The sequence below is a fragment of the Heloderma suspectum genome, chromosome 4 (assembly GCF_057233095.1).
Source record: "Heloderma suspectum isolate Gila_16-S chromosome 4, 16-S_ref, whole genome shotgun sequence".
NCBI classification, from domain to species: domain Eukaryota; kingdom Metazoa; phylum Chordata; class Lepidosauria; order Squamata; family Helodermatidae; genus Heloderma; species Heloderma suspectum.
In genome coordinates, this window is record NC_139461.1 from 44,852,594 (window position 1) to 44,879,774 (window position 27,181).

A 27,181-nucleotide genomic window follows, 5' to 3' on the forward strand; every position below is an offset into this window, starting at 1 on the left:
TTTGCAACTGCTGAAGGGCACGCTTATCCAACCTGATTAGTTCATGAGGTAAGGAGGGTGGGGTTTGGCCATCCCTAATACTAACCTCATTTTTCAAAGGTAGTACCAACACAAAACCAAAAAACCAAAAATGGGAACACTGGAACATATATAATTGTTTTGCTTGCATCTGTTATTTCCATGAAGGTTTCGTCCAGTCTGCTTATTTTTAACTGTTCATAGCCAGCCTACAACTATTTGGCCTATTGTCTGTCTGTCTGTCATCTATCTATCTATCTATCTATCTATCTATCTATCTATCTATCTATCTATATCTATCAGATAACCCAGCTGTTCATTAGAGCACTCCATAGAGTTAGCCTCCTAACCTTTGAACGTTGCTATTAAGACTACAGTGTTAAACCCTCCTATATCTGGAGCCTCAGCTCTCTGAATCCATTATAAAATGTGATTGAATTACTTAGTTTCATTATGTATGGTGAATGCAAAAAAATATTTTATCCATATTTAATTATATTAAAAAATATGCAATACTCTGTCATGGTAAGAATTTAATGTGCTCTGTTTTACCAGCCACAGTACCTTTGCAGAAGTGATTGTTAATGCTAGATTAACCACCCAAATGCTTTAGCAAAGACTGAGAAGTCTTATCCTTTAATTGGGAAGTCTTATCCTTTCATCGGTTAGTCTTATCCTTTAATCGGGAAGTCTTACCCTCTTCCTTTAATTAGGAAGTCTTATCCTTTAGCCTTATCCTTTATCCTTTAGTCTTATCCTTTAGTCTTATCCTTTATCCTTTAGTCTTATCCTTTATCCTTTAGTCTGATCCTTTAGTCTTAATCCTTTATCCTTTAGTCTGATCCTTTAGTCTTTATCCTTTCTTATCTTATTCGTTAATCTTATCCTTTAATCTGATAGTCTTATCCTTTAATCGGGAAGTCTTAGTCTTATCCTCTTCCTTTAATCGGGAAGTCTTATCCTTTAGTCTTATCCTTTAGTCTTATCCTTTATCCTTTTGTCTTATCCTTTAGTCTTATCCTTCATCCTTTCGTCTTATCCTTTAGTCTTATCCTTTAGTCTTTATCATTTCTTATCTTATCCTTTAGTTTTACCTTTTAGTATTATCCTTTAATCGGGAATAAACTATTTTCATTTGGTGGATTTGCACAATGCAGAGATGGCTTTGTAACCATTAAACAGTGTAAATGAATAATACTCCAGAGCAGCTTGTAGCCCATTTTATCTGGAGATCTCAAAGTGCTTTACAGAGATAGGGAATTGGCGAGAGTAATTAGATCGTTTGTATTTCTCTGTCATTGGTATGTAATGCCAAGGCAGGCGTTTTTTTCCTGCTGTGTTGTCTAATGTAGCTTTAAACATTCAGAGCACTTTGGCATTTTCCACTATTGTTTATTTATTGCTTTTATTATCTAGTTAGTTCTAAAACTTAGAGGGCAGCTGACATAGATTACATATATTCTGGATCATACATTAATGTGAGTTCAATCCCATGCAGAAGATGACATCCATGTCTCCCTACTCTCAACTACTCCCCAATTCCACCTGTCTCACCTTTGCATAGCCTACCTATTGTCAGAGCTCCATTCAAAACCTGCCCAACAGATTTAGTATGAAGCACATCTACACTGAATTTGTCAAAGCGAGTGCAAATTACCCACTGACAGGTCAGGAAAAGGGAACCAAATCGCCCCCTTAGCAACCTGATCCTCAGGGTTTGAAGAGCTGAACTGACACTTGGGAGTGGCCCACTTCCATTGCACACTTGCCCAAGTCTCAAGCAAGTGCTTTTAACACAGATGTAGCCTCCACCCCCTTTTCCTGGCTCCTATTTGTAATAACCACTTTAGCACTTCCCGAGTGAAGGGGGCGGGGGGAATTGACAAGTTGGTTATCAAGTAGGGAATATGGCTCTGTTTGGATAAATGAAGTAATGTGTGGAGAGGATGAAACTGACAAGGATCTTGACAAGAGGGGAATATGCCTCTGTGGGACAACATTGCAGGCAGACCTGCAATCATGCGCAGTTGCGCAAGAGCAGCAATAAAAAGTTTTTCTCCCCCCGCCCTCTGCCTGACAATATTTGTGCACATTTCAAGATCCAATAAAATAAAATAAAATAAAATGCACAATGCAAATGGTAGAACCTGGGGTGGGTGGGGGAGAGTGCAAATTGCAGCCATTAAAAACAACAACGGAAAACTGCGTATTGGCTCAACTCACTACAGTATGAGTTGATGCCAGCAGAGGGAAATGGAATGGAATCTGCAGGGCCGAACTGGAAAAAATCCATCAAGCTTCACCTCCCAATGGAATCCTCTGACATTCCTAATTGTTAGTTCACAACACTCCTGGTATTAACACAGAGAAGTTTTGTTTTGTTTTAAATAGAGGACCCAGAGTTCAGGTATGTCTTTTCATCTTTGACTTTAAAATCTCAAGCAGTTTTTACATTTCATGATATAAGAGTGTTAAGCACAACAAGATACCAAGTGATGGCAAGCAAAACTTAATTTAAAACATTCTAAGTTTAGTTCTAGGAGCATTGACTTCATTTAAAAGATCAAGGGCACAATCCTATGCATGTTTAGACAGAAAAAAAGTCCTACAACTCCCAGCATTCCTCCAGCCAACCATGCTGACTGGGGCATGCTGGCAATTGTAGGACATTTTTCCTGTCTCACATAGGATTGTAGCGTAAGGGCATAATCCTATGGCTGCTAGTCAGCTGCTAGATGGCCATAGGATTGGTTAGATCCTGGGAACCAACCTTGGAACCTGTGCTCTGAGGTTGGTTCCTGGAGAATTGGCTGTCAAGGGCTCCTTGGAGGCCTCTCTCAGTCTAATCCAGTAGCCAAGTCCAGACACAGACAAAGGAATTCCTTTCAAAGCTTTATTTTTCTTTTACAACTTAACAACTATACCGTTTGCAACTAGATCTGAGCAGCACAGTACCTATGCCCTATGTTGGAACAGTCGGTCCCCGTTTGAAAGGGAATTACTGGCAGACCCCTGAACTTAAGGACTAGGGAGAGTCCCTCCCCTTTTCCCTTGGATCCTCTGGGCGCAGCCGTTGTTTGCGTGCCAACCTGGCACTACGCCTCCTTTCCATGCCCTCCATCTGGCGCTGCTCTCTGCGTCTGCGTTGCGCATCCACCAAGTCTGCTATCTGTGCTCGGTCACTCCCTGGACGGCTAACTAAACTAGGAATGCTGGTGGGAGGAATCTCCGTCAGCTGTTGGTCCTGGAAAAGAGAAGCGCGCTCCTGTCCCAGGACAGGAGTGACTGCTCTTCCTCAGAATCAGAACTACTCTGGGATTCTATGGGCTCAGTGTCCACCCTGACACTGACCTCTACCCCCTCATGTGCCACCTCGTAAGCAGGGCGGATCAGCCCTGCACTCTGTGTTCAGAAGAGCAGCGTGGAGCAGGGAAAATGGGGCATTCCCGGCGGCAGGGCGGGGAGGTCAGAAATCCTGGTATGACACTTCCTATATGTCATCCAGCCGCCCCTTCCTGTGCTCTGAGGGCCTGCAGTTAGACAGCCAAAATCGGCTATCTAGCCACAAAAGCAGGGTGGCGGGAGCGTGGGGCACATCCACTCCTCACCAGTCCTCCCATCCTGCACTGGATAGGTGGTCGATCCCAGAACCATCAATCCAGATAGGATTGCTCCCTCCGTGACAATTCTGTGAGCAAAATGGAGCAGAGAAGTCAGAGAGGATTGGTGCCCTTGTCCTCCTGAGGACAGGTGGAATGTCCTTGTGAGAACTTAAGTTTGGTTCTGAAGTTCCTGTACTTTGCCTCTCATATTTAAATGATTTCTTATCAGTGCTGCGCATGTGATTCCTTTCTACAGAACAGAATTTCTTTAACAATTAGTTATTATTTTCCATAGGTTCCAGCTATGATTTGGGGAAGTAATACATTCACTTGATATCTTGTCAGTTTCTCTGAGCCACACTTCCCTTTCAGAAAGGATAAGATCTGTTTTTCTATCACAAATTTACTATTTTAAATCCTAAATGTTTCTTAGTTCTGTTAACTTCCCACAATATTTCACATTCAATTATTTGCAGCATAAACTGAACATGTACAATAGTATGGTAATCGATTATCCCTTCCCCCCACATTTCTTATCTGAAACACCTGCTATTCCTTCCCTGAGTTCAGTTAGAAAAATGTCATCTTTCCCATAGCAGACTCCCAGGTTCAGTCAAAAGTCACAGCTAGTTGGCTGAAATGCTACTATTAGAAGGCCTTTACTAGAATCAAACTGACTGAAACTTCATATGATGATATATTTCAATATATCATTTGTTCCTTTATACAAATCATAGTTTAGGAGAGTGTAGCAATTTATGAGAAAAATGTGGAAGACCAAACAACTTTTTATTTTGGATAAATATTTGCACAGTTGCCTATTATGCAGGTTGGTTCAGGAGTCATGCCAGATGCAAAGGTTTCTGGGACAAACATTTGTCACAATTGTCACTTGTTAAATCAGCTTTGCCTTCCTGATTTTCCTTTGATGTTATCCTGCTACCCACATTTCTTTTTATCATGCTGTCATTATTCCTTTTTCGTGTTTGCTAATCATGTATTTTGCTGATCCTGGATGTAGATCTGTTTTCCTAGACCTGATCCTCCTGACAAGACTTGCCTGCACAGCCATGAGTATCTCCTGGAACCTGTGAAGGTAGTTATATGAAATGAAGTTATCCTTTCTCTTTGCCGTATCACTAGATATCCCTCACTGAGGGAGGCTGACACCAGAGGGATATTTATGGATGTCCCTCATTTAAGACGCTGAACTGCAGACTGGAAGGTCGGCAGGTCAGCAGTTCGAGACCCGAGTGCTGCGTGACGGAGTGAGCTCCCGTCTTCAGTCCCAGCTTCTGCCAACCTAGCAGTTCGAAAGCAAGAAATTGCAAGTAGATAAATAGGTACCGCCTCGGCGGGAAAGGTAACAGCGTTCCGTGCACCTCGGTGTTCAGTCATGCCGGCCACATGACCACGGAAGTGTCTTCAGACAGCGCTGGCTCTTCGGCTTAGAAACGGGGATGAGCACCGCACCCTAGAGTCGGACACGACTGGTTGGGGACACCTTTACCTTTTTTTACCTCTGTACATTGACCATATGTAAGGACAGGGGGAACAGGATTGTGCTCCCCCAACCTTGATGTGCATGCTAGCTCTGCTCTCCACTGACCTCTATATGTTTGGCTCATGGTCTGAACATGCATACAGCTGTATACGCATTGACTTCTCCATAAGATTGGGAGCCCTGTCGACTTCACAGGGTTTCAAATTACACGGAGGAGCATATGCACACACAGCTGCACATACATTCAGATCTTCCTCCAAACTAGGGATGGGGGAAAAGTTTGTTCAGTTCACATTTTAATGCAAACTTACCAAATTTTGCACTTTCAAACCACTATGCAAATTGAAACTCCATTACCATTCAACATTCACACTTTTCCAAATTTTGCAGTGGAGTTCTCCAATAACATGTATATTAGCGAAAATAATGTTCAAATATACATTATATTAGGAAAACTGGTTGGAAAAAAATGGCGTATTAGGCAAAAATGCACGTCTTAGGAGACATCTGCATGAAAATGTATATGAATTTTCATGCAAAGTTGTTTTTTGTTTTTATTTTTTTTATTTATTTATTACATTTATATCCCGCCATTTTTCCTCTTTAAGAAACCCAAGGCGGCGTACATAATCCTCCTCCTCTCCATTTTATCCTCACAACAACAACCCTGTGAGGTAGGTTGGGCTGAGAGTCTGTGACTGGCCCAAAGTCACCCAGTGAGCTTCCATGGCCGAGTGGGGACTAGAACCTGGATCTCCCAGCTCCCAGTCCAACACTCTCGCCACTACACCACTCTGGCTCTCTTTTTGAAATCTCAACATTTGGGTTGAACTGAACTTGAGATTGGAGATATTCTCAATGTTTGAGATGAACCAAACTTAAGATTGGAAAAATAAGAAAATGAGAGAACACCAAACTGACAGATTTATCCATCCCTACTCCAAACACACAGAGAGATCAAGGGGCAGGCATGCTGATGTTGTGGCAGGGTCAGCAGGCATGGCCTCCCTTCTCCCTTGAGGCTTTCTGTGAGTGTGTAGAACAGCACTTGTGAATGGGGCTTAAGAGTATAGGACAGAATGGCTCTGGTTGTGGGAGATCCTGGGAATTCTAACTGTCTCCTCTGGGTTTGTTTGTTGTTAATAGGCTCTGGCCATGTTGTCTTTCAGTGCATGAAAAGCATTTGAGATTATTACAATTACAGTGAAAATGAACTATATGAAAGATACGTTACAAATTATTGTCTTTGTTAAGTGGAGATGACCTCTGATTCAATGATAAAATGAAACCAGACCCAAGTTCTTGTTGTTTTCGCTCCAGATCAAAAGATTTTGGAGTGGTGAGCAACAAAGACAAAATAATAATACACCATCTTAAAACAATTAAAACATTTAAAAGAAACAAATTCTGAACTTAATAAACCACAGCTGGTCACTCAAGGTAGGCCTCTCAAAATTACAATGTCTTCAGGAGGCACAGAAGGCAACAGAACATTGGCTCCTGCCTGATCTCCAAAGGCAGGGAGTTCCACAGGAAGGGGGCCACCACAATGAAGTCTCTTTTCCTGGTGGACTCCAGCTGAGGCATGTGTCCACATGGAACCACCAAGAACAAGTTACTTCACGGATCCTAAAGAATACAGAATCTGTGGTGCAAGAAAAGGCAGCCTAACTCAGCATTTGGATGGGGTACCAAAATTGCAGGGGCACCTCCCTCAGAAGTTCAAACAGATGTGGGGAGATATTCATTAATAGACTTTTGGAAGAGATAAACAGAAGATACTTAGTAACTTATTGTCTGGGTAGTACTCCAAGGAACACAGCAAAGAGCTTTCTGATGCCACTAGCTTCTCAATGCTGTTGTAAAGAAGCAAAGAAGTGGCAGACATTAAAGCTCTAAGTGAGAACGTAACATCCCAACCCACTCTTGATGGTTGAATATGCTACTTGGATGCTGGTCAGCATACAATGAGATACATTATAGGGATGGGGGAGGTCTTTTTAAAATAATAATAATAACTCACCAACATTTGTAAATTTCTTCATAAACAGAACAGAAAGAACTTGATATTTATTTATTTTTTTAAAAAAAACTTCAAATGTGAAAGAAAGCAAAACTCACTGATTCATCCATCCAAGCCAAGAGCTTTCAGTGCTTAGCTCTTAATAGTCTGGGTTGAATCCCTGTACAGTCAACCATGTTTGAATTAAGAGTTGTCACCTTTATTTCTGACAGAATTCTCAACTTTAACAGCTATATGGCAGGCAGGTACAACATGTCCTCTTCATGGTGGAAATAGCTGCACCTATTGAATTTGGCTGGTGCAGATGGGTGAGAACTTTGTTGTTTGGTATGAACTCCCCAAAATTAAAATATGAACTCGTCAAATCTGTCCATAAATGAGATGGAAAGAACTTAAGATCTTTTTTTTAAAGAGTGTGAGAGAAAGCAAGACTGACAGATTCATACTTTCTTGGATACAGGGGTAATTCAAAATTGTAATTCATTTTGAGAGCAATCCTATGGCTCCTAGACAGAGTTTGGGGGCCATAGGATACTTTGGATTCCTGGATCTGAGGCTGGAGACAGCGCTCTGGCCTCAGACCTAGGAGTTCAAGCTCCCCTCCCCTTCCCCTGCTGCCTGCTTGCAGCCAACATGGAGAGAACCATGCTGCTGCCTTTCTGAGATCACAAAGGTGACATCAGAGGGAAGGGAAAGGGGACATGCTGGTGGGCAAGGAAGGGAGGAGACTGGGGATGCAGGGGTATGAGCTTTCCCTAGCCTTCTTCTCACCCCTCCCTGACACCTCAGCTAGAAGGGCAAAAATGCCCATCTAGCTAAAATGCAAAGCCTCCACCACTCCTCCCGCTCTGCATTGGATGGCCATAAGCCTCTGAGTTCAGAGGCTTTTGGTCAGCCCTATAGGGTTGTGCTCTTAATTGTGTTGGGAGAACAACAGTACAATCTGAGATGCTCCTCTGGCAAACCAGGATCTAACTATTAATTGCAAAGCCTCAGGAAGAAAGATCCAAGGCAGGAACATATCCTGCTGCAATGTAAAGAACTTCCACTGGACCAGGAGAACACGAAGGGGTCTCCGACATAGCCCTATACTCTTGGATTTAAAGTTTACATCTGATCTCCTCCTGCATTTATTTATAGCTTGCTCTGTTGGCCCATGTTAAGCAGGGCATACCTGGGCATTTCAAATACAACACTGATTGATAACAATGGCCTACATTCTTGGCAGCCTAATATTGCCCAGCTGTTGGGGAACCTCCTTTTGTATATTGTTCATAAGCTTCTTTTTGAGATCACCATAGTCTTCTTTTGTGCCTAACATGTTTCAGCTGGCAGATGGCAAAAACTGACAGAGACTTCAGAAATGGAGAGGGTGGGGGAGGAAAGAGAGAAAGGAGAGGAAAACCCGAGTCAACTTGCCATTACTCAAGTGATAGTGAACTTATAGGGATAAAGCTGTGCCATTCTTTCTGTTCTTACCAAATTGCTCCTTTATTCCTCCCTTGCCCCCACCAAGCCGCCCTCTCTCACTTGTACTCAGGTAATCTAGGATGTCTTGGCTTAGCTGTTACAATTTCATCTTTGTACATTCTAAAAAAAAAAATGTTATTGGCCAGGCCACATTCTTCTGGTGTTGACAGCTAAGACGCAGAAGTGCAAGTGAAAGGACTAATCAGCCTGCAGACTGAGGAATGATTGAACTAGCAGCTAGGAAACCAAATCCCTGCACTGCCCTTCTTTCCTCCTACACACACATAATTTTCTCTATGTGCGAACATGAGAACATGATCTCTAAATAGAATGCATGTTCTTGAGCTCTGCTCTGCTTATTGGTTTGTGAAAGCCATCCTGGGTATGCAATGTCTTCTTACATTTTTCCTTGACCCTATTGTTTACTCTAAGGTGATTTGAAAATGGTGGCTTCTCAATATGGCAGGTCATCACCCCACTTTGTGGTATTGTGTTTGCATTGCTTACAAAGTGTTTTTGTCAGGTTGTCTCTTCCCACCAGTGGCCTCCTTTTAATAGTTCATCCACCTGGGTGTGGTTTTAGGGATAGGCATATTATTCTACATATTCATCTTACATCGCTCTTTAAATGGTGTACATAATACTGGAGCCGACTAGGGATGAGAACCCACCCCAGCTCGGGTTCTTTAGGTGCCCGCAGAAGCACGGCCCATGCTAGCCCCCCCAGGACCCATGCTTGGCCCACCCATGAGCTCGGCAAGTTGCCTGGACTCACCGCGATCCCATCCGGTCAGTGCCTGCCATTTTCCCGTTGTTGTTGTCTGCACAAAAAGGAAGTTTAAAAATGCACAAATTTAAATATGTGCAGTTTGGGGCCAGGAAAGCTTAATACGTGCAATATTAGAGGCATTATACCTCTAATATTGAGCACATTAATGAATTTTTAAAAATGTTAAATAATGTATCATGCATCCATTTTAGTTTTAACCATTTTAGATTTTTATAGTACGCTATAGTTGCTCTAATTTGTTCTAGCTGCTCTGTATATGTGCATGGTGTATGGGCCATGCAAGAAGAATAAAATCTGAAAAATCAAAATTATTTTGTATGGATTATCAAAATAATGTATGCGAATGATATAAAGTAGCATATAAGTGCTAAGTATGGTATTGCAAACATTCTGCATACAGCAATGTCAATTTCCTCCTGTTTAGCTGCTTGCCATTTTGTTTTACAGACACTGCAAACTGTGAGATGCTTTTTTTCTTCAAAAAAGCAAATGATACTAACTGTTACCACATTTGTTTATGAGTACACACAGCATTATGAGCCAAGACTACGCTCGACTACACAGTTTTGCTTTATTGACACACACAAAGCAAGAGAATAAAGTTTAATGAGGAGAATGAAGAAATACAATTGTTCCTGGGATTGAGCTGAGGCTGGCACGGTATATTAAAATATTCTAGAAGGAGATGTGCCATCCTGCATTCTCTGCTTACTACTGTGGGGGAGCTTTCCAAAACTCTCCATGGATTATCTCAGAAATGATCCAACTTCCACCCCACCCCCCAAACTGGAAAAATTCAGATAATATTTCTGAGCCAGTTCAAGAGCTCAGAAGAATCCCCTGCCACTCAACAGCCCTAATCCCTCCCCCCCCAGCCCCCCCCATCTTTCTTTCCCTTTTCTGGCAAGTGGCAGTGGTGACAGAAAGAGCAGTGGAGGGCATGCAGGAGAGGAAAGGAGGACAATTAGTGCTTTTCCTCTCTCCCTTGTGGGGCAAGGTTTGAAGGACCATGGGAGTGGTAGTTTTCCTCAGGGCTGCTGGGGTTGCAGAAAGGTTGTAGTCAACTAGGGATGAGCGAATCTGTCAATCTCCATCTCATCAAATTTCTCATTTTTCCACTGCCAGGTAGGGGTGGACGAAAGGCACTTACCTTTCGTCGAAGCTTGTTTGCGGTGGGGGGGAGGCGCTTCGCGGCTCCCCCCGCGAAGTTCAGGCTGGGGGGGGAGGCTTCCCGCCTCGCCCCGGCCGAAATTCAGGCCGGGGGGGGGAGGTTTCCCGCCTCGCCCAGCCGAAATTCAGGCCGGGGAGGAGGCTTCCCGCCTTGCCCGGCCGCGAACTCCATTGTTTTTTTTTAAAAAAAAACCCGCCCCCGTGATAGGCTATGTGATGATTAACGTAGCCTATCACGGCTAGATCTGCAAAGTCAGCCGTGATAGGCTACGTTAATCGTCACGTAGCCTATCACGGGTGACTTAAAAAAAAAAAGCGCGTACGCTAATGGCGGCCCCCATAGGGAGCCGCCATTCGCGTTCCTTATTTAGTCGCTGTAGTCTACGTAAATGTTTACGTAGACTACGGCGAAAATAAGGGCAACGCAAATAGTGTTTTTTTTTTCTTTTATTGCAATGGCGGCAGCGGCAGCCGGTCAAAAGACCGGCTGCTGCTCCCGCCCCGCTCGAACACCCGCCGAACCGCCGGCCGGACCTGCCGCCGGGAGGGACATTCGGCGAAGTTAAGTCCCGTCCCGGGGTGTGTGTGCGGGGGGCGGGTGTGTGTGGAGGATTTCTCCCTGAAACTTGTTTGGGGGGCCGAACACATTGGCTCTCGGCCCCCCGAAGTTTCGGGGAGAAATTCTCCGCCATCCCTACTGCCAGGCTCTCATGTGAGCTCTTTTTTCTACACAGAAATTCATACGTGTTTTGTGCACATTTAAAGCAACGTATGCATTTTTTTCTATGCATGCACCCATGGTTGGAGGAAAATTCTGAGAGTGCCTTGGACTGCAAGAAGATCAAACCAGTCCGTATTCTGGGAAATAAAGCCAGACTGCTCACTTGAGGGAATGATATTAAAAGCAAAACTGAAGTACTTTGGCCACATAATGAGAACACAGGATACCCTGGAGAAGATGCTGATGCTAGGGAAAGTGGAAGGCAAAAGGAAGAGGGGCCGACCAAGGGCAAGATGGATGGATGATATTCTGGAGGTGACGGACTCGACCTTGAGGGAGCTGGGGGTGGCGACGGCCAACATGAAGCTCTGGCTTGGGCTGGTCCATGAAGTCACGAAGAGTCGGAAGCGACTGAGCGAATAAACAACATCACCCATTGACCAAAGCATGTTTATGCACATTTTAGAAATGTACACATTTTTCTTTGCATGTTACCCAAATGTGTGCATGCTGTGCAGCACATTTTTGTTTTGTTTTATGGAACACGTCACAAGCTCAGAAATGTATGGATTTCCAACAGCAAATTGTATTCGGGTCCATGTTCTGGTCCAGGAGGTGTGAATTGGGTAATCTCTCATAAAAATGTGAACCCAACTATTTTCTCACCATCCCTGGTGAAAACACAGCTTGGCTACCTTATCTGCTGTTTGTGAGGCCTTGGTATTTCAGACGTCAGCAGATTGCTTTTCAGCACATTCCTTCGTGTCTTCTGTCTTCAGATACCATCTGACCTTATTGTATTTGCCCTGGCTGCCTTTACAGGGCATAACATGTTGGGATCCTTTAAGGTCTGCTTTGTGCACCAATACATTTGTGGGGATTTTTCCAAGCTGATAAATGGTTGTTATTTCCCCAGCCAATTGCTCCCTGTTAATAAAATAGTAACAGTGTGAACGAATTTCCCACAATCCCTGTCAATGGAAAACTTTGGTCCAAGTGTTAAACTTTTGTTTTAATCATCGAGCAAAGGAACTCTATCTTTCCTGCATCTTTACTTGTTTTTGGAGAGCACTGATATGACTGAGAGTTTTTGGTCTAGAACAAAGGGACTCCAGATAATATTATTTTTTATTATTATTTATTGCATTTATATCCCACCTTTTTCTTCTTGTGAGGAACCCAAGGCAGCTTATATTATCCTCCTCCTCTCCATTTTATCCTCACAACAACCACCCTGTGAGGTAGGTTGGGCTAAGAGTCTGTGAGTGGCTCAAAGTCACCTAGTGAGTTTCCATGGCCGAGTGGGGACTAGAACCCGGATCTCCTGGCTCCCAGTCTAACACTCTAGCCACTACACCACACTGGCTCTCTACCTTCTAGCATGCATTCAGTTGACTGAATTGCCTACACTTAGATAAGTTTACAATGACTAAAAAAGCACACAGGGTCCAATCCAAGGGCTCACAATCTAAAAGATTCAACAAATAAAGAGAAAGAGAAGCAATGGGGATATCTTTTCTGGACCATAATTACATCTTCTGAAATCTCTTCCAGACCATAATTAAATGCCAGGAGCTCTTACAACACCCCAGTAGATATTTTTCCCCTCAACCTGATACATGGGCATTTATCACTTGCCTTTGTAATCCTACCGGAAAGGTTAAATCTAATGGGTTCCTGAGCAAACACATAAAATGTAACTTTCCTATCAGCCATGAAGTGGTGGGAAGACAGAATTAGGGCTGTCTTTCATCACTATAATATTTATAGCCAAAGAAATGAGCATTTCAGCTCTGCAAATCCTAAATTTGTTGCCAGACAGTATCTGGAGATTGTTTTGCATGTTTTGATTAAATGCAGATTCTGTAAACTTCTTTCTTTTCCCTTACAAAAGCCAGCCTCTTGAGTTAGGTCGTGTTTTGTTTTTCCTTCTGGGGGTCTATGATGAATGAGATGCCCAATAAATGACCCATGTCATGAAGACTAAAGAGTCTCTTTGTTCTTGAATCTAGGAGGTCACTTACTATTAGCTGTATAAGACAGATAATTTAGGCAAAATCTAGAACTCTGTGCAAATGACTCAGCTCAGGAAGAGGGGAAAAATAATTATTCCAATCCTCTAAAATAATTTGGCTCTTTGAAAGCTATTGAACAGTTTAAATGCTCTAGCTCTGCCAAAACTGAGGAACAAAAATGAAATGAAGTCATCCAGCTAAAGATCGGAAGTACATAATTTAATAGTTTGCATTTAAGGCACTGCTTATATTGGTCTGAAAATGATGTGTTGGGTTTGTGTTCTGTGAAAGAATGTAGGGTTCCATCCAGCCACCTTTATGCATATTATTTTTTCTCCTATTGAAATCCATGGAGCTTGCAGTGCTGAACTGAGTTGGTGTGGAGAAAGTGTATTATGAGAAGTTTTTATCCCTCTCTCATAATACAGGAAGCTAAATTGTAAGAGATACAAGACAGACAAAAAGAAGTGTTTCTTTACACAGCACATTGTTAAATTCTGAAACTTGCTTCCTCAAAATGTGCTGATGGCCACTTTCCTCTCTCCATGAATTAGTTAGCCTTATCTTCCTTATCATGGAGGATAAGGCTATCAATGGCTACTGGTCATGATGATGGCCAGGGGTGTACAGATTGTGTAAAATCTGTTCCATTTGTGTTTTATGGATTATCAAGCACCTTTCATTCTGTCATCTGCCCACCGATGGAATTGGATTTTTTTTGTTTCTGAGTTTGCAGAAATTCACACAAGTGAAAATGCATAAACTCCCCCCAAATGCTCACTTCACACTTCAGCCTAGGGGGGAAATGCACATTTTTGGCCTTTTTTTTTAACTTTGCATATTTTTCTATGACAAAATTTGCACAAAATTCAGGAAAGTTAGAAAAATAGTCTGCAAGTCCAGGGGAAAAGTCAGTCTGCTGTGGAATCCACAGGTTGAATTCATGAATATACTAGCTCATTTGGTTCCATTACAGATTTCTCTGACATCCCTAATGATGGCTCTATATTTCCTCCAGTGTCAGATGCAGGAGGCCTCTCATTATCAGTGGCTGGGGAACACAAGGGAGAGGGCACCATTGTGCTGATGTCCTGTGAGTGGCCTTCCCATTGGCACCTGGTGAATGCTGGACTAGATCGTCCTTAGGTCTGATCCAGCAGGGCTCTTTTTCTATTCTTAACTTTGGATGGATAACTACACCCAGATAATGCTACTGCATTATCACATCTTGAAAACTGTGACCAGGGAAGATTGCCTTTATGAACCCGTTGTATAAATGCTCCCATTGCCAGTGGGCTTCTGATCCCAATTCAAAGTGCAGTTCATTACCATTAAAACCACAAACAGCTTAACACCAGCTTACTGGAAAGACTGCCAGCATGCATACGAGCCTGCCTGGCCATAAAGATCAGTCATGGAGTTCCTGCTTTCTGGCCAACCAGTGAAGTTCATCAGGCTGGCAGTCACAAGAGACAAGGCCTTTCAGTGCTGGCCCCATCACTGCGACCCTCACTGCCAGGGGAAATTTGCATTTTTGTGTGTGTTTTAAAGGCTTAGTATAGACCTTGCAGTTTACATCTGCTTTTACAAGTGTCTTGGCTAGGGATGTCGTGAGCGCAGTTTGGGGTTTGGAAATTTGTCGAGCAACCCCCGCCCATGACCCCCGAACTGCGCCTGCCGAGATGCTGTCCTTGTTGGTCCCTCACTCGTGCCTGCTCACACTCCAAAGTACTCACTGCGAACCCATTCGGAGAGCGCCGCCATTTTCATGTCTATGCTTTCTAGGAAAAACAGGAAGTTTTAAAAATGTGCATATTTAAATATGTGCAGTTTGGAGCTGGGTATAATCCCTCTAATATTGTGCTTATTTAGCTTTCCCAGCTCAAAACTGCACATACTTGAATATGCGCATTTTTTTTAACTTCCTGTTTTTCCTAGAAAGCAAAAGCGCGGAAATGGTGGTGCTCACTGAATGGGTTCGCAATGAGTGCTGGGGAACTCACTGAACTCATGGATGGCCCAAGCACAGGTTTTTTTTGGGGGGAAGTGAGCAGCGATGCTGCTTCGGCGAGTGCACGGAGAACCGAACCAGGGTGAGTTCTTACATCCCTAGCCTTGGCTTTTAAAAATGTTGATTTTTAACGTTGTTGCTGCTTGCTTTACTGTTTGCTTTAGATGGTTTATTTTTGTAGGTTTTACACAGATTTTGTATTTTATAATGATATGAGGATGGTGAGGATTATATCAATTTATAGGCTACTTCCCATATTTGAAAAGACATCTTGAAGCAGTCTACAAGATTAACGTGCAAAACATTCTTAGTTAAAACTTTTAAAATCAGAAAACTAACAGGTAACACACTGCACAGTACTATCAGGGCTGGGTGAAAAGATAGGTCTTTAACAGACGCCTAAAACACGCCACAATTGGTGCTTCCCAAATACTGGGGGGAGGGAGGGCATGCCACAAAGTGGGTGCCACCACAGAGAAGGCCCACTTCCAGGTTGTTTCCAGCTGTCAGTCTGCAGGTCATGGTACAACCAGAAGGCCTCCTCTGATATGATCTTATTATAATTATGTTGTTGCGTGAACCACCTTGAGAGGGCTGTATGGCTCTTAAATATAGTGTTAAAATATTTAAATACACATAGATACATAATGTACTTCAAAATGCTGGCTGCGCCCGCATCACATGATGAAAGAGCAATGGCCATGCTGTCTAGTACAGGCAGAATAGTAAAGGCTCAAGCTTAGTAGGGATATATGGATTGGGTAAAATCCTTTCCATCTGTGTTTTGCGGATTGTCAGGTACCTTTTGTTCTGTTGTCCACTCACAGATGGATTTAATTTTTTTGTTAATTAATTAATTACATTTATATCCCACCTTTTTTCCTCCTTAAGGAACCCAAGGCAGCGTACACAATCCTCCTCCTCCTGTGAGGTGGGTTGCGCTGAGAGTCTGTGACTGGCCTAGTGTCATCCACTGAGTGTCCATGGCCAAGTGGGGACTACAACCGGATCACCCGACTCGCAGTCCAACAATCTAGCCACTACACACACTGGCTTGTTATGCGAAAAATACTCAAATAGTTCCATAAGAGGGTTTGCAACAATTTACATAGTTTACCTTAGTATGTAATATTTAGCGTATTGCCTCCCCCGCCAATTCCATTCAACCTTTTCCTGCATGTATATACCGGTCTCAGCAGAAATGTATGCGTTTTCCTATGAATAAATTTGCGTAAATTTTAGGAAAGTAGGAAAAAAGATCCGAAAGTCCACAGACTCTGTACAGCCTGAGGAGGTCAGTCCACAAGGGATTCTGCAGGTTGGATTCTTATAGGGATGGCGGAGAATTTCTCCCCGAAACTTCGGGGGGCCGAGCGCCAACGTGTTCGGCCCCCCGAACAAGTTTCGGGGAGAAATCCTCCGCCCCCCGCCCCCCCCGGGACGGGACTTACCTTCCCTGAATGTCCCTCCCGGCGGCGGGTCCGGCTGGCGGTTCGTCCGGTGTTCGAGCGGGGCGGGAGCGGCAGCTGGTCTTTCGACCGGCTGCCGCCCCCGCCATTGCAATGAAAGAAAAAAAAAAAACACGTCCCCTGATAGGCTACGTGACGATTCACGTAGCCTATCACGGCAAGATTTGCAAAGTCAGCCGTGATAGGCTACGTGAATCGTCATGTAGCCTATCACGGGTGACTTTAAAAAAAAAAAAAAAGTGTGTACGGATAATGGCGGCCCCCATAGGGAGCCGCCATTCCCGTTCCTTATTTGGTCGCTGTAGTCTACGTCAATGTTTACATAGACTACGGCGAAAATAAGGGCAATGCTATTTGCGTTGCCCTTATTTTCGCCGTAGTCTACGTAAACATTGACGTAGACTACAGCAACTAAATAAGGAACGCGAATGGCGGCTCCCTATGGGGGCCGCCATTCGCGTACGCGCTTTTTTTTTTTTTTAAAGTCACCCGTGATAGGCTACGTGACGATTCACATAGCCTATCACGGCTGACTTTCCAGATCTAGCCGTGATAGGCTACGTGAATCGTCACGTAGCCTATCAGGGGACGTTTGTTTTTTTTTTTTTACTTTCGTGTTCGCGGCCGGGCGAGGCGGGAAGCCTCCTCCCCGGCCTGAATTTCGGCCGGGCGAGGCGGGAAGCCTCCCCCCCCGGCCTGAATTTCGGCCGGGCGAGGCGGGAAGCCTCCCCCCCCGGCCTGAATTTCGGCCGGGCGAGGCGGGAAGCCTCCCCCCCCGGCCTGAATTTCGGCCGGGCGAGGCGGGAAGCCTCCCCTCCCGGCCTGAATTTCGGCCGGGCGAGGCGGGAAGCCTCCCCCCCCGGCCTGAACTTTGAGGGGGGAGCAGCGAAGCGCTCCCCCCCACCGCGAAAAAGCTGCGAGAAAAGGTAAGTGACTTTCGTTCACCCCTAGATTCTTAGAAATCTGAGCTCATTTTAGTCCATCTCGAATTTCTCCAGCACCTCCAATGTTTAGGCAGAAACATTAGAGGTGCTGGCTGGGGAATGCTGGGAGTTGTAGGATCTTTTTCTGTGTAAACAGGCATCGGATTGCACCCTCAAAGGCTTACATTCTGTTCAGGAAGACGCTGAGGACCAGGATGAATGCTCACAGCTAGGGGATGCACAAACGAGCAATTTTCAGGATTGTGCAGATTCTCCAGACACCACCTTGGAGCTCAGCTTGCCTCGTTTCCCACATTCATTGGAGCTCTTCTCCTTTTTTCCATTCATTGAGTAACATGCACATTTCAAACAGGGAATTTTTTTTAAAAAAAAAGTGCACCAAAATTGTATTCCCCGCCCCACCCCCATAGAGTAAAGCGTGCAAATGTGCATTTTTTGAATGAGAACACAAGTTCTGGAATTTGTGAAAAATTCCAGAGAAATGCCTTACCCTGCTTCTGTCTTGCCTGGCCACAGGGAGGCTGTTGTGGGGGGGGGGAGGAAGAGACATGGATGATGGCCATTGGTGTTCACGGTATGGTGCTACTGACAGGGAGAGGGGCTCATGAGGTGTTTTAGCCTGCGGGAACCCTCCCTTCAGCCTCTTTGAAGCACAGCTCCCTCCCTGGATGCAGTGTGGGTTCTGCTGGTCACCCTTTTGAGGGCCAAGTAGGAATTTTTGGCTCATGGTCCAGGGCCATGAGTCTTTTTGCTACTTCCCACTGTAAGTGGGGAAGGAGTGTTTAAATAGGCAAATCTGGTTATGCTGTGGTTGCCAGGTTAATTTGGTCACATTTTGTTTGGCTGGTGGGAGTGCACACTGTTAGTTTGAACAGGGATGGTGAGCAATCTGAGGCACCATTTTGGTGACTGGTGATGCCTAGGCCTCCCACCCAGGGTTTTGTGGCCCCTGTGGGTGGGGGGATAAGGATTATCTGTGAGGCCAAGTCACCTTACCACCACCTCCAGTGTTTTGTAGCCTGAGAGGTGGTGACAGGGGAATGCCTCCCTTCCCCAAATGGAGTAGTCCTGAAGGGTGGTGACCTTACAGATACCACTCAGCAGGTATAGAATGTTTCACCCGATATATTGCCTGGCTAGTTGTTGGCATAGTTTAGTCGCCTGCCCAGGTATTTCCCCTTTGCAGATTTTCAATAAATGTGGCCTGAGTTTTTATACCATATAGATGTGTCTCATCTCTTTATCCCTCCCCCGCCCGCCCGCCCGCCTGCCTTTCACCTGCAACATGCTGTCCTGTTCACTTTCACTTTTGGTGTTGTGAACGGGACATATTATTCATATCATTTGCAAACATAAACAAAATTCTCCTACATCCCTCCTCATAGCACTGTCTCTGGTCCATACCCTTTTTGAAATAGGATAATAAAGGGTTATAAGGACCCTTTAGACATTATTTTCCAGCTCTGCATTTAACAAATAAAAGTACAACCCTGTGAGTAGATATCCATGAGCATACTGTTGTCACAATATGTCTTTGTCATATGATTCATTTTTGCAGGGAATGAATGGGCCATAATTTTCCAGGCTAAAAGATGGCTGAAGAAATATCGACAGAGGAGGCTGATCTAACTTTGGTCCCGAATGTGAAATTGAGCCCTTGGTATGATATGAATCAGTTTAACCAGTAACACTTACTAACTAGAACCTGAACAGAGCTTTAGAAGACTCCTCTTGGGAGGGTTCTCTGACTTCCTTATAGTTCCAACAGATGCCCACCATGGTCTTGGAGATAGTTATTATAAAGACAACCCACAATTTAAGGGTTTGTGACTGTAATGAATGATTCAGTAGATTTACCCCTCTACTTGTTGACTTGCCCTGCTTACAAGGAAATAAAACACAGATATCTAGGACAGCTTCTTGCCAGCACTGTTGTTGTTGTTTTGTTGAATGAACAAAATAAACAAACACATTTCTGTTAATTAATAGCCACAGATATACAACTAAAAATATAGCTTTATTTGCCCTTTCAGTGGAGTGTGTTTGCCAAATCACATCATGCCTGTGATGTAGTGGAGTGGGAAAGCAGGAGAGTACAAATTTGAGATCAAAGCAGGAGCGATGACATCATCCGTTGGCACACTGCGGTAACTGATGGGCCATCCTTAATCTGGCAAGAGAAGGAGGTGATAACAAGGCTTTCAAGTTTTACTATTGTTTGGTTACTATTGATTAGCAGAGAGGAAGTCAGAGAATGAGGAAAATATTCAAGCAGAGGCTGGATACTTCTTTCCTTTTCTTTGATGAGGTTCTTACTTTCACGCTAGCATTTTACACGGTGATATTTCTTTGCAAAATATATTTGCATTTCTAATTAAAAGTGAAGGGTTGCATTTCATCTGGCTGAAGGTCTTTTTGTTGAAGCTTGGTGTGTGTGTTTTTTACAAGCTGAACATATGCATTTGGAAATAAGCACTACTGAGATCAATAGAGCTTACTCCCAGGTAACTACGTATAGGGTTGCAGTCAAGTGCTGTAAATGTAATTGTGAGGTTTTATTAATAGTTTGCCTGTTTTGGATGTCTGTGTTTTTAATGATGGGGCTAGCAACCAGAGTGATAAAGGTTTCAACCTAGGGGGGTGGCTATTGATTTTCCTTAAGGGCAGTGCTATGGGGGTTGTCATTATGAGCTGTTGCACTTCAAAGTTTACTGTTTCACCACTGGCATGTGTGCTGGATTGTTTTAATGGCTGAGGGTGTGATCCTGTGCATATTTAGGCAGAAAAAAAGTCCTAAAACTCCCACCATTCCAGAATGCTGGGAGTTGTACGACTTGTTTCTATAGAAACATGCATAGGATTGTGCCTTAACTGTACATATTTTGACAACTTGCCCCCCACTTATGCTTCTCTCTGCCCACCACTGGAATGCAGTGTCCAAGAGCTTCTTTGAAATGGAATTTGGCCCTCGTGCTATAACCTTGGAGTAGACAATAGTTGGGCACTCTGATCTGGAATAAGGCAGCATTCTATATTTCTAGTTCAGGTCCAAAGCCCAAGTCATACTTTACTAGCATTGACACATGAGCTGCTATGGTATAGCTGCTCCAGGAATTGTTTGAAGGAAGTGAATCACATGGACAGGGCTAGTGGCTTATTTACTTTCACATGCCAGAATCACTGGGATGGCTAATATAGAAATCTGCCCCACCAAAGATATGGATGCAGGACGGCTTTTTAAAACAGCAAAGAAAGGAGGAATACTGTTTGTTAGCTTTTCTGCCAACTCTACCATTGCATTCATGACCCAGCACTGAACTCTCTATTCCAATCTCTTTGAGTGAAGAGCACCCATCAGGTCAAACACAGCTTTGTGGAAAATAACATCGAGATAGAACCAAGGATGAAGCCACCAAATTCACTTTCCCTTGTGACCTTCTCTTTTCTGGGGTTCCTTTGTCAGGTGTCTCTGTTGGCCAAAAGGGCAACTGCACATTGACTCGGTGGGCTGCAAATCCTTTCTGTGCTAGGTAATGAATCTTTGCTGGCTTGAAAGTAAAGAAATGAGGCTGCTGACCTAAAAGTTCAGTGGGATTTTTCTATATAAAAGCAAAGGAGAAGAAAAAACACAGAGAAACCATCAGGGGTAGTCAGTGAAAATCTCTGCAGAGCTTAGGTAAACCATAAACCATAAACCAGATAAACCATGTCAGGACAACTTCAGCCAATACCTGTCTGGCATCCTTCAGCAATCTTTATAAAATCATATTGAAAAATTGGAAACAGAAATCCAACCAAAATGGAACCCCACAATGCAACCTAGGGAATCATTAGTATATAATGTACAATTGCATAAAATTATGTAAATAATTTCACTCAAAGAATAATGGGGCTTATGACAGTGGTCCATGAAATGAAAGATCAAACTCAAAAGCTATGTTTCAAAGGTGAGAAGTTGCATCTGGGGGAGGAAAGCCAAGACAAGCCAGGGCCTGCAGGAGAAGCCACCACCACCACCACCGGGGAAGAGGCGTGCTTGCCGCCGCTGGGCCTGCTGCTGCCGCCGCTGGGCCTGCTGCTGCCGCCACTGCCACCACCACCACCAGGCCTTCCTTGTGGACTTCTGCCTGGCAGACCACCAGTCCCTGCAGGACCAGGCCCCCAGGTACCGAGCCAGCTGTGCTGCTCCACCTGCCCCTCCCTGGAGGGGCTACATAAGCTGGCTGGCTGAGGTGGCCTGGGAGAGCCAGGGCCTGCAGGAGAAGCCACTACCACCGGGGAAGAGGCGTGCTTGCCGCCGCTGGGCCTGCTGCTGCTGCTGCTGCCGCCGCCGCCGCTGGGCCTGCTGCTGCTGCCACCGCCGCCGCTGGGCCTGCTGCTGCTGCCGCCGCCGCCGCTGGGCCTGCTGCTGCTGCCGCCGCCGCCGCTGGGCCTGCTGCTGCTGCCGCCGCCGCCGCTGGGCCTGCTGCTGCTGCCGCCGCCGCCGCTGGGCCTGCTGCTGCTGCCGCCGCTGGGCCTGCTGCTGCTGCCGCCGCCGCCGCTGGGCCTGCTGCTGCCGCCGCCGCCGCCGCTGGGCCTGCTGCTGCTGCCGCCGCCGCCGCTGGGCCTGCTGCTGCTGCCGCCGCCGCCGCTGGGCCTGCTGCCGCCGCCGCCGCTGGGCCTGCTGCTGCCGCCGCCGCCGCCGCTGGGCCTGCTGCTGCCGCCGCCGCCGCCGCTGGGCCTGCTGCTGCCGCCGCCGCCGCCGCTGGGCCTGCTGCTGCTGCCGCCGCCGCCGCTGGGCCTGCTGCTGCCGCCGCCGCCGCCGCTGGGCCTGCTGCTGCTGCCGCCGCCGCCGCTGGGCCTGCTGCTGCCGCCGCCGCCGCCGCTGGGCCTGCTGCTGCCGCCGCCGCCGCCGCTGGGCCTGCTGCTGCCGCCGCCGCCGCCGCTGGGCCTGCTGCTGCTGCCGCCGCCGCCGCTGGGCCTGCTGCTGCCGCCGCCGCCGCCGCTGGGCCTGCTGCTGCCGCCGCCGCCGCCGCTGGGCCTGCTGCTGCTGCCGCCGCCGCCGCCGCTGGGCCTGCTGCTGCTGCCGCCGCCGCCGCTGGGCCTGCTGCTGCCGCCGCCGCCGCCGCCGCTGGGCCTGCTGCTGCTGCCGCCGCCGCCGCTGGGCCTGCTGCTGCCGCCGCCGCCGCCGCCGCTGGGCCTGCTGCTGCTGCCGCCGCCGCCGCTGGGCCTGCTGCTGCTGCCGCCGCCGCCGCTGGGCCTGCTGCTGCTGCCGCCGCCGCCGCTGGGCCTGCTGCTGCCGCCGCCGCCGCCGCTGGGCCTGCTGCTGCCGCCGCCGCCGCCGCTGGGCCTGCTGCTGCCGCCGCCGCCGCCGCTGGGCCTGCTGCTGCTGCCGCCGCCGCCGCTGGGCCTGCTGCTGCCGCCGCCGCCGCCGCTGGGCCTGCTGCTGCCGCCGCCGCCGCCGCTGGGCCTGCTGCTGCTGCCGCCGCCGCCGCCGCTGGGCCTGCTGCTGCTGCCGCCGCCGCCGCTGGGCCTGCTGCTGCTGCCGCCGCCGCCGCTGGGCCTGCTGCTGCTGCCGCCGCCGCCGCTGGGCCTGCTGCTGCCGCCGCCGCCGCCGCTGGGCCTGCTGCTGCCGCCGCCGCCGCCGCTGGGCCTGCTGCTGCCGCCGCCGCCGCCGCTGGGCCTGCTGCTGCCGCCGCCGCCGCCGCTGGGCCTGCTGCTGCTGCCGCCGCCGCCGCTGGGCCTGCTGCTGCCGCCGCCGCCGCCGCTGGGCCTGCTGCTGCCGCCGCCGCCGCCGCTGGGCCTGCTGCTGCCGCCGCCGCCGCCGCTGGGCCTGCTGCTGCCGCCGCCGCCGCCGCTGGGCCTGCTGCTGCTGCCGCCGCCGCCGCTGGGCCTGCTGCTGCCGCCGCCGCCGCCGCTGGGCCTGCTGCTGCTGCCGCCGCCGCCGCTGGGCCTGCTGCTGCCGCCGCCGCCGCCGCTGGGCCTGCTGCTGCTGCCGCCGCCGCCGCTGGGCCTGCTGCTGCCGCCGCCGCCGCCGCTGGGCCTGCTGCTGCCGCCGCCGCCGCCGCTGGGCCTGCTGCTGCTGCCGCCGCCGCCGCTGGGCCTGCTGCCGCCGCCGCCGCTGGGCCTGCTGCTGCCGCCGCCGCTGGGCCTGCTGCTGCCGCCGCCGCTGGGCCTGCTGCTGCCGCCGCCGCTGGGCCTGCTGCTGCCGCCGCCGCCGCCGCTGGGCCTGCTGCCGCCGCCGCCGCTGGGCCTGCTGCTGCCGCCGCCGCTGGGCCTGCTGCCGCCGCCGCCGCTGGGCCTGCTGCTGCCGCCGCCGCTGGGCCTGCTGCTGCCGCCGCCGCCGCCGCTGGGCCTGCTGCTGCCGCCGCCGCCGCCGCTGGGCCTGCTGCTGCTGCCGCCGCCGCCGCTGGGCCTGCTGCTGCTGCCGCCGCCGCCGCTGGGCCTGCTGCTGCTGCCGCCGCTGGGCCTGCTGCTGCCGCCGCCGCCGCCGCTGGGCCTGCTGCTGCCGCCGCCGCCGCCGCTGGGCCTGCTGCTGCCGCCGCCGCCGCCGCTGGGCCTGCTGCTGCCGCCGCCGCCGCCGCTGGGCCTGCTGCTGCTGCCGCCGCCGCCGCTGGGCCTGCTGCTGCTGCCGCCGCCGCCGCTGGGCCTGCTGCTGCCGCCGCCGCCGCCGCTGGGCCTGCTGCTGCTGCCGCCGCCGCCGCTGGGCCTGCTGCTGCTGCCGCCGCCGCCGCTGGGCCTGCTGCTGCTGCCGCCGCCGCCGCTGGGCCTGCTGCTGCTGCCGCCGCTGGGCCTGCTGCTGCTGCCGCCGCCGCCGCTGGGCCTGCTGCTGCCGCCGCCGCCGCTGGGCCTGCTGCTGCTGCCGCCGCCGCCGCTGGGCCTGCTGCTGCTGCCGCCGCTGGGCCTGCTGCTGCTGCCGCCGCCGCCGCTGGGCCTGCTGCTGCCGCCGCCGCCGCTGGGCCTGCTGCTGCCGCCGCCGCCGCCGCTGGGCCTGCTGCTGCCGCCGCCGCCGCCGCTGGGCCTGCTGCTGCCGCCGCCGCCGCCGCTGGGCCTGCTGCTGCTGCCGCCGCCGCCGCTGGGCCTGCTGCTGCTGCCGCCGCCGCCGCTGGGCCTGCTGCTGCTGCCGCCGCCGCCGCTGGGCCTGCTGCTGCTGCCGCCGCCGCCGCTGGGCCTGCTGCTGCTGCCGCCGCTGGGCCTGCTGCTGCTGCCGCCGCCGCCGCTGGGCCTGCTGCTGCTGCCGCCGCCGCCGCTGGGCCTGCTGCTGCTGCCGCCGCCGCCGCTGGGCCTGCTGCTGCTGCCGCCGCTGGGCCTGCTGCTGCTGCCGCCGCCGCCGCTGGGCCTGCTGCTGCCGCCGCCGCCGCCGCTGGGCCTGCTGCTGCCGCCGCCGCCGCCGCTGGGCCTGCTGCTGCCGCCGCCGCCGCCGCTGGGCCTGCTGCTGCTGCCGCCGCCGCCGCTGGGCCTGCTGCTGCTGCCGCCGCCGCCGCTGGGCCTGCTGCTGCCGCCGCCGCCGCCGCTGGGCCTGCTGCTGCCGCCGCCGCCGCCGCTGGGCCTGCTGCTGCTGCCGCCGCCGCCGCTGGGCCTGCTGCTGCTGCCGCCGCCGCCGCTGGGCCTGCTGCTGCTGCCGCCGCTGGGCCTGCTGCTGCTGCCGCCGCCGCCGCTGGGCCTGCTGCTGCCGCCGCCGCCGCTGGGCCTGCTGCTGCTGCCGCCGCCGCCGCTGGGCCTGCTGCTGCTGCCGCCGCCGCCGCTGGGCCTGCTGCTGCTGCCGCCGCCGCCGCTGGGCCTGCTGCTGCTGCCGCCGCCGCCGCTGGGCCTGCTGCTGCTGCCGCCGCCGCCGCTGGGCCTGCTGCTGCTGCCGCCGCCGCCGCTGGGCCTGCTGCTGCTGCCGCCGCCGCCGCTGGGCCTGCTGCTGCTGCCGCCGCCGCCGCTGGGCCTGCTGCTGCCGCCGCCGCCGCTGGGCCTGCTGCTGCTGCCGCCGCCGCCGCTGGGCCTGCTGCTGCTGCTGCCGCCGCTGCTGCCGCCGCCACCACCAGGCCTTCCTTGTGGACTTCTGCCTGGCAGACCGCCAGTCCCTGCAGGACCAGGCCCACAGGTACCGAGCCAGCTGTGCTGCTCCACCTGCCCCTCCCTGGAGGGGCTACATAAGCTGGCTGGCTGAGGTGGCCTGGGAGAGCCAGGGCCTGCAGGAGAAGCCACTACCACCGGGGAAGAGGCGTGCTTGCCGCCGCTGGGCCTGCTGCTGCTGCCGCCGCCGCCGCTGGGCCTGCTGCTGCCGCCGCCGCCGCTGGGCCTGCTGCTGCTGCCGCCGCCGCCGCTGGGCCTGCTGCTGCTGCCGCCGCTGGGCCTGCTGCTGCTGCCGCCGCCGCCGCTGGGCCTGCTGCTGCTGCCGCCGCCGCCGCTGGGCCTGCTGCTGCTGCCGCCGCCGCCGCTGGGCCTGCTGCTGCTGCCGCCGCTGGGCCTGCTGCTGCTGCCGCCGCCGCCGCTGGGCCTGCTGCTGCCGCCGCCGCCGCCGCTGGGCCTGCTGCCGCCGCCGCCGCTGGGCCTGCTGCTGCTGCCGCCGCCGCCGCTGGGCCTGCTGCTGCCGCCGCCGCCGCCGCTGGGCCTGCTGCTGCCGCCGCCGCCGCCGCTGGGCCTGCTGCTGCCGCCGCCGCCGCCGCTGGGCCTGCTGCTGCTGCCGCCGCCGCCGCTGGGCCTGCTGCTGCCGCCGCCGCCGCCGCTGGGCCTGCTGCTGCTGCCGCCGCCGCCGCTGGGCCTGCTGCTGCTGCCGCCGCCGCCGCTGGGCCTGCTGCTGCCGCCGCCGCCGCTGCTGCCGCCGCCACCACCAGGCCTTCCTTGTGGACTTCTGCCTGGCAGACCGCCAGTCCCTGCAGGACCAGGCCCACAGGTACCGAGCCAGCTGTGCTGCTCCACCTGCCCCTCCCTGGAGGGGCTACATAAGCTGGCTGGCTGAGGTGGCCTGGGAGAGCCAGGGCCTGCAGGAGAAGCCACCACCACCGGGGAAGAGGCGTGCTTGCCGCCGCTGGGCCTGCTGCTGCTGCCGCCGCCGCCGCTGGGCCTGCTGCTGCTGCCGCCGCCGCCGCTGGGCCTGCTGCTGCCGCCGCCGCCGCTGGGCCTGCTGCTGCCGCCGCCGCCGCTGGGCCTGCTGCTGCCGCCGCCGCCGCCGCTGGGCCTGCTGCTGCTGCCGCCGCCGCCGCTGGGCCGGCTGCTGCCGCCGCCGCCGCTGGGCCTGCTGCTGCCGCCGCCGCCGCTGGGCCTGCTGCTGCCGCCGCCGCCGCCGCTGGGCCTGCTGCTGCTGCCGCCGCCGCCGCTGGGCCTGCTGCTGCTGCCGCCGCCGCCGCTGGGCCTGCTGCTGCTGCCGCCGCCGCCGCTGGGCCTGCTGCTGCTGCTGCTGCCGCTGCTGCCGCCGCCACCACCAGGCCTTCCTTGTGGACTTCTGCCTGGCAGACCGCCAGTCCCTGCAGGACCAGG